This window comes from Rosa rugosa, chromosome 3, assembly GCF_958449725.1.
Source record: "Rosa rugosa chromosome 3, drRosRugo1.1, whole genome shotgun sequence".
In the NCBI taxonomy this organism is placed as follows: domain Eukaryota; kingdom Viridiplantae; phylum Streptophyta; class Magnoliopsida; order Rosales; family Rosaceae; genus Rosa; species Rosa rugosa.
The window spans coordinates 27,125,782-27,132,491 of record NC_084822.1 but is presented as its reverse complement, the minus strand read 5'-3'; the positions used below and the strand labels follow the sequence as shown (position 1 = coordinate 27,132,491).

General features: G+C 36.9%; 1 long non-coding RNA gene across 1 annotated transcript in view; it reads left to right on the top strand.

Annotated features, from left to right (window-relative positions):
* Nucleotides 1-1,500: 1,500 nt before the first annotated feature.
* Nucleotides 1,501-6,710, top strand: part of LOC133739764 (uncharacterized) — a 32,232-nt gene continuing 27,022 nt past the window's right edge. Inside the window, exon 1 of the long non-coding RNA XR_009860813.1 lies at nucleotides 1,501-2,452. This is a non-coding gene — a long non-coding RNA (uncharacterized LOC133739764). The remainder of the gene's footprint in view (nucleotides 2,453-6,710) is intronic.

Genomic DNA, 6,710 nt, shown 5'->3' with positions numbered 1-6,710 from the left:
CACAAATTGACTTGAGAAAATCCATTGAAACCTCAGAGTGTGTGGTTAGATAGATGTTAGAATCAATTTAGAAAGTTTCTTAACTCGGAATTTGTATGAGCAAAGCCACAAAAATACAACCCTCCATCTCTAAGCTAAACCCAAGTCAAATCTCCTTCTGAAAATTCGCTTTGACTTCAAATCTCACAAGATAATAGTCACTCAGAATTGAAATGCTTAGAGATAGGTTACGTGTTTCACTCAAATCATATGTGAGGAGAGTAATTATAAATGAATTCAAACGTCTCACATATATGTATCAAGAAGAATTTGCTTTTTCTGAAAAATAAAAAGAAAATTGATCTCATGAAGGAATATCAGTCACCATTGAGAATGTTGAATCCCCCACACCTTAGTTCCTTAATTTACTTTCCACATTCTGACCACATACATGTTTCCAAAAGATCAAAAAAGACTTTATTTATGGTTGTAATGTAAGGCTAGGGTTATAGCTAACAAAGAAAGGGAAGGAGTTCAAGAACTTCTGAGAACTTTATAGAGGTCTTCGTAAATGAACAAGGCACTGACTTTAGTTTCTCAAACTTTTGATCTCTCTTCTTCTCTTTTCTTTTTTCTATTCATCATTTTTTTTTTGAAACACAACACATGCCGCAAAACTATCTCAACTCTAACAAGTTCTCAGAGAGGGTGGTGGATATTTATTTAGTAGCTAGTACTCCTCATTGGAGTAGGGAATGGTGAATGTGGGAACCAAAGAAAAGGCTATATTTAGGCTCAAGGTGCTTTCTAGCGAGTTAATATTGAATGGGAAGGCTAGAACGGCTCAAACTTATATAATCAAACAATGCCTAAATCATTTCTCCGGATTAATGTGATCATTAAGTCTCTTAAAAGAACTCAGGTGTAGTGATCCAAAGTAGATGTTATTCTAGGCAACTGATCAAGATGAAATGAATAATGAGATCAGCAACAAAGTAATGCGGAACAAAATGAATCAGAATAGTGTATAACCCTCAGAAAAATGGTAAGGCTCAAATCTTACACGGGTTATAAGTCTCCACTGATATTCATCTAGATTTCTAACTCAAATCTCACTCTTCAATGTCAAATTGTACCATGCGGCTCATATGAAAATGTACTCCGAGTTCAAGAACTTAGTGAAACAATTCTAATCCTAAATTATTAACACACTAAAGTATCAAAAATTCTCTCAAAATTCTCTATATTTACGCAATTTGTAAAATTTTAGGGAAGGATTTAGGGAATAATTATGGAATCTGTAAAATAGAGAATCTGTTGGAGTTAGAGCAAAATTTTATTTTGGAGATTTTAATTTTTGCTTCCTTATAATAGAGAAATTATAGGAAAGCTGTTGGAGATGCTCTAACTTCCTATGTTAATCTACATTCTCTCTCTCTCTCTCTCTCTCTCTCTCTTAGCCCCACCTCAAACCCATATCTCCTCTCTCAATAGATAAGATTATAATTGAAAGGCCCGATGGATGCAGAAAAGGGATCTTGGTAGCCAAGGGGATCTCACTTCGTCCATAGAATCTATCAATCCCAACGGCCAGTTCGCTCTCTTCGACATTGTAGAGTTTGTGTATAAGGTTTGTGTATTCTTGTCCGATGTGACCTTTTGGAGTTACTTACTTGTGCCTATTAGCATGAAACAAAGAATTAGGTTGGAAAATCATTAGAAGAATTGTCCAACCGCATCCCTTCTCTTTTGGGTGAAAATGACTCAGCTACTAGTCTCTTGTATACTTGCTTTCTCCTTCATCTCCACTAGTCCTACCTTTACAGTTGCACCTAGGCCTCTTGAAGGTAGTATGTTGTCCCTCTCTCTCTAATCTAACCTTCCCCACCTTAATTTCTATGGGGAATATCTCAACCTGATCTGTTTTTACTCAGCTATATATCTGTTTACTACTTTGATCTATATTTACTTGGCATTTCTTCAGAGATTGTATTGATCTTAGCTGTATAGAATGAATGAGTCATTCTTTGCTCCAATTTGTGCTCACTATCTTTGTCTCTGACCCCATTTGGTCCTAATGTACTTCAGGCTGTATTCTAATCTGTTTATTTCATTCTATTATGTAGAAGTGCTAAAGACATCTCTCTAGGTAGATTGACTCAAGGGCAACAAACTCAGATCGGTTGAAATGAACAAAGACTAAAAAATGAAAAAATTTTCCCCAGAACCTATATTTCAACCTTTACTGGTAGTTGGGAAATGGGGAAGATCTGTTGCATCTTAAGTCCCAATATATGGAGGCAGGATGGTAGTGACCCTTCTGGTTAACACATTATTTTTAAATTTCTTGCACATTCTGGAAGAGCTTGAAGATTTGGAAGAGACAGAGGATTCGAGAAAGTTTAGGTGCACGTGTTGGGAAGCTATCCCATGGTAAGAAGAAATAAGCAATTGAAGAAGAAGAACTTTTGAGGTACCTAATTAATGAAAATTATCTATGTAAAAGTATTGCACGTTTAGATTTTAATACACTCAAGTACTCACTTTTCCAAGATTGGACTATTAAATTCTATGATTGATAAGCTATTCAGATTACAGTAATAATTAGACTCTGAAATCATAGTATTGAATTCCTAATCATTAGATTCTGTAATTGTGATACTTGCATTTTGTTGAACTGGCTTTAGATTCTGATATTGGTGGGGTTTGTTAACATTGTTATTGTCCTTTTCCCAAAAGCCACTCTCTTTGATCTATCCTCTTCTAGTTTTGTTGTTGTCGAGAATCGTACTTTTTGCTTACTAACTTAACACTTTCTCTAGTGTTTTCTCTGAGTTGGTTTTTAGGTTATAAACTGAATCTAGTATATACAAAATTATGTTTTTTTGGTCTTTCTGACCCCTTTTGGCTTACGACAATCAAGCAGTTTGGTGTCTATCGGCATTCAAAAGAAATCCTTCACAGTTTGAGTCTCAATTTTAGTAATTCCTTATTCTTCTCCTCCTGTATCTCCGCTCTCTCTTTATTTGGCTAAGTTAGAATTTTCATTCTTTTACCTAAATCTCTAGCAACCGATCTGGAAAACTAAAATCAATTTCACTTCTATCTGTTTTGGGCTATTCTTACTCTTGTAATACTTCTGTGTTTCTCATGGTTTTTACTTTATGATGAGTATATGGCATTCAATTTCAATTGCTACTCAAATTGAGGGTCTGTAGTAGTAATTTTGGATTTTGACTTTTTTTTTTCTCTTATGCAGTCTCTCAGGTAGAACATTTTGACCTCTTTCAGCATTTGTAGGGTTTCTTATAATTCTTTTTATTATCTTAAACTGGGATTAATCTCTTGCTTTTAAACTTATGTTTAGTATTAATATATGGGTTTTGGTTATACTTGGTTGATTTTCAAAAATGCATCAAGCATGCCCATTTGGTAATTGTGATTCCAGAATATAGCAACTAGGCTGCAATGTTGGACAATTTTAGTTTACAAGTCCTTGGTCCTAAAAATTATCCAGAACCCGTTTCTGACTTGGGTTCTCACATTTTTCTGACTTGGGTTCTCTCATTTCTACTCTTCGTCTAATCTAGTCTCACGTATATATCGTTTGTCATTCTCTTTTGTTTCTGGGTTGTCACTCTGAAGTTCACAATGACAGATTTAATTTAGGATTAAATTATGCTTACTACCTTGTACTTTCAAGGGTTCATCAGTTTAGTCCCTACACTTCTAATTTAATCAGAAAAATCCTTGCACTCTCCAATTTCATCTAATCGATCCAATCCATCACTATTCCGTCAATTTTTGTTGTTAAAATGCTGACGTGGGACCTTCTCATAGGGAAAATTCTCAAACTACCCATCGCTAGGCAGCCTGCCGACGCATTAGTGTTGTGAATGCAGATGGATAGTTTGGAAATTTTCCCAAAAATTGATGGAGTAGTGACGGATTGGATCGATTTGATGAAATTGGAGAGTTGACTTGGCTCATAAACTTTCGCAAGCGTACGAATCGTTGTCAAGTAGAGGAAGTATTAAAACCTTGATTATCGTACCTCGGGGATTAGGTGTTGGACCTAACCGAGGTAATTGGCGCTAGAATAACTTAAAAGCATACAATGAAAAAGTAAAAATAAAAATAAAATAAAGTAAAATAAAATATTAACAAGGCACCAAGCCTCGGCAATGCTCGGCTTAGCTCACACTAAGCCTAATCAAAGCCACTAACTTGTAGCCCAAATGAGTTATGCACAATGGAAGGTTGAATTTTGTTTGGGAGTGTTGAATTGAGAATTAACTAAATTAAAAGCAAACTAAAATAAAAGCAAACAACTAATGATCAAGCAAGAAATTAAATTTGGATTTTCAAATTAATGGGAACATGGGAGTGTCGGGTGATTCACACTAACTATCTTGTAAACATCGATGCCAATTTCACAAATGCATGCATTTCCTATATGTGTTAAGTCCCGTATCTAGTACCGGTCAAGGCTACTAAACCAATTATCCTTTCGGTGAATCGATTATGCCGGTTAGGGCCACAATCAACTCTCTAATTTAGACATTACGCCGGTTAAGGCCGCAATATCTAAAATTAGAGGCCCAGAGAGCAAGATAATAGAGACCCAAGCAAGCTTAGCTACAATTAAGCTAGCTAATGGTTACCACACTTAAATCCTAGATGCCACAAGATTAATAAGTTGTCAATTTATCAATCTAATCATCACAATTGCCCACAACATAATTTCAAAAGGGTGACAAAGCCTAGAAACATGCTTCTAAGGACCAATAAATTCGGATTTAAAGCATACACAATGGAAATTGCATTTATTAAAATTAAAACATCAATATTTGTACAAGATGAGTTAGGGCTTCACATGTAATACCCCGAAAAATCCAAATTAATTTCCGTGGATTTTTAGAAATGATTTCACGATAGTGGGAGCGAGTACGAGGCTTGGAGAAGTTATGGAATTAGTTCGAACGATTAATTTTCGAAAACGAACGTTATTTAGGAGGTCTCAAAAAGTGACTTTTTATACATTGGGAATTTGGGAAAACTTCATTCATGAAAGTTGTAGAGCGCGTCGATACGAGTTCGTGGACATATGGAATGCGAAAATCGGAGTTCGTATGAGAAAGTTATAAGCGATTGAAAATCGGGAAAATTCTATAAATACAAAAAAAAGTTCCGGAAATTGCATTGGAGGACAGAAATTTCAGAAACCTATATTTTCTCCCCAATTCTCTCCCGAGCCCAGATTTGTTCCTCTCTCTTCCACCGGCCATATCTCCCTCCACAGACCTCCGATCGACTTGATTTCAAAAGTATTTTCATTCGCCTTGAAGTCAGTTAAAACTTCCTAGAAGACATCAAAGTGAGAAAAGAACCATGGAAGGTGCTAGGAGGCCGAGAAGCTGCACAGCTCGAGCTGGAATTCGCCCGATGCTGCTCTTCCTTCACCGGCCGATATCTCTCTCATCCAACCTCGAATCGAGTTGATTCCAAAAGGGATTTTGCTGGGCCTGAGCTATATTACAACTTTGTAGAAGACATCGAGGGGAAATAACCAACGTGGTAGCCGCTACAAGTCGAAGAACACGGTGCAGTCGAGCTGGAAATCACCTCCTTTCCCCACCGTCGTTCTCCCTCCTCCGGCCACCTTTTGCCGTGATTCTTGAGAGGATTCTGCACTTCTGAGGATGTAGATCATTTCCCCTAAGGTGGATTGCATCGATTTCATCTGTGGAGATCGAATTGGAACGAATTCAAAACTAGGGTTCTTCGGGTTTCAAACCTTATAAGGTAAAATTCTACTTTTTGGCTTATAATCTGACTTTGGTGTAGTTATGAAAGTTTCAATTCGAGTTAAGATGAAGAACTTTCGTGTTGGGAGTTTTGTCTAATTTTGACTTTGGATGGGTGGCGGTGCCGCCACTGTGATGGTGGTTTCCGGCGACCTCCGGCCACCCCAAGGACAGTTTCTGTCCATTTTTGTGTTCTACGTGTCGATACGATCGTTTGCATATATAATTCATAATTTTTGGATATCGTATGATTAAGTTATGAATTTTTAAGTTTCGATCGATTTCGATCGTTCGATTTGTGATCTGTGAAGATCAGACCGTTCGATGGACTTGTAGTTTTGTTATGTTGATCTTATGACTGTCCCAGTGGCTTTGTGTGGTCATGGGCGAAGATCCGACCGTTGGATCTTCGTATAATTGTGAAATAGTGATTCGGAAGGCGATTCGTGAGAATCTAACCGTCGGATTTTCGTATAATTTTGAGGAGATGTTTGTTAGAGTGATTCAAGAAGATCTGACCGTTGGATCTTCGTGATAATTTTGGAGGATGATCCTAAGGGCGATCCGTGAGGATCCGACCGTTGGATCATCATATAAATTCGATCTGGCCGTTGGATCATCATTAAATTAGAATCCGACCGTTGGATTTCCGTATATGTGTGGTTTATGAATGATTGCTAAGTTAAGATCGTATCTGACTAGGTGATTGACGGTTTGAGTTAGTGGACGATTGTGGATCGTATTTTGAGCGGAATTGAAGACGCAGCGGGATTATCGAGGTGAGTAAACCTCACGTGGTTCATATTACGAACCGAGTACTTTTAATTAATTTATTTTTTGTCGTCATTGTGTGAGCTATAGTTGGTATTAATGGGCATTCCTGTGTGAATGTCTATCTATATATATATTATTTATGTGAAATAA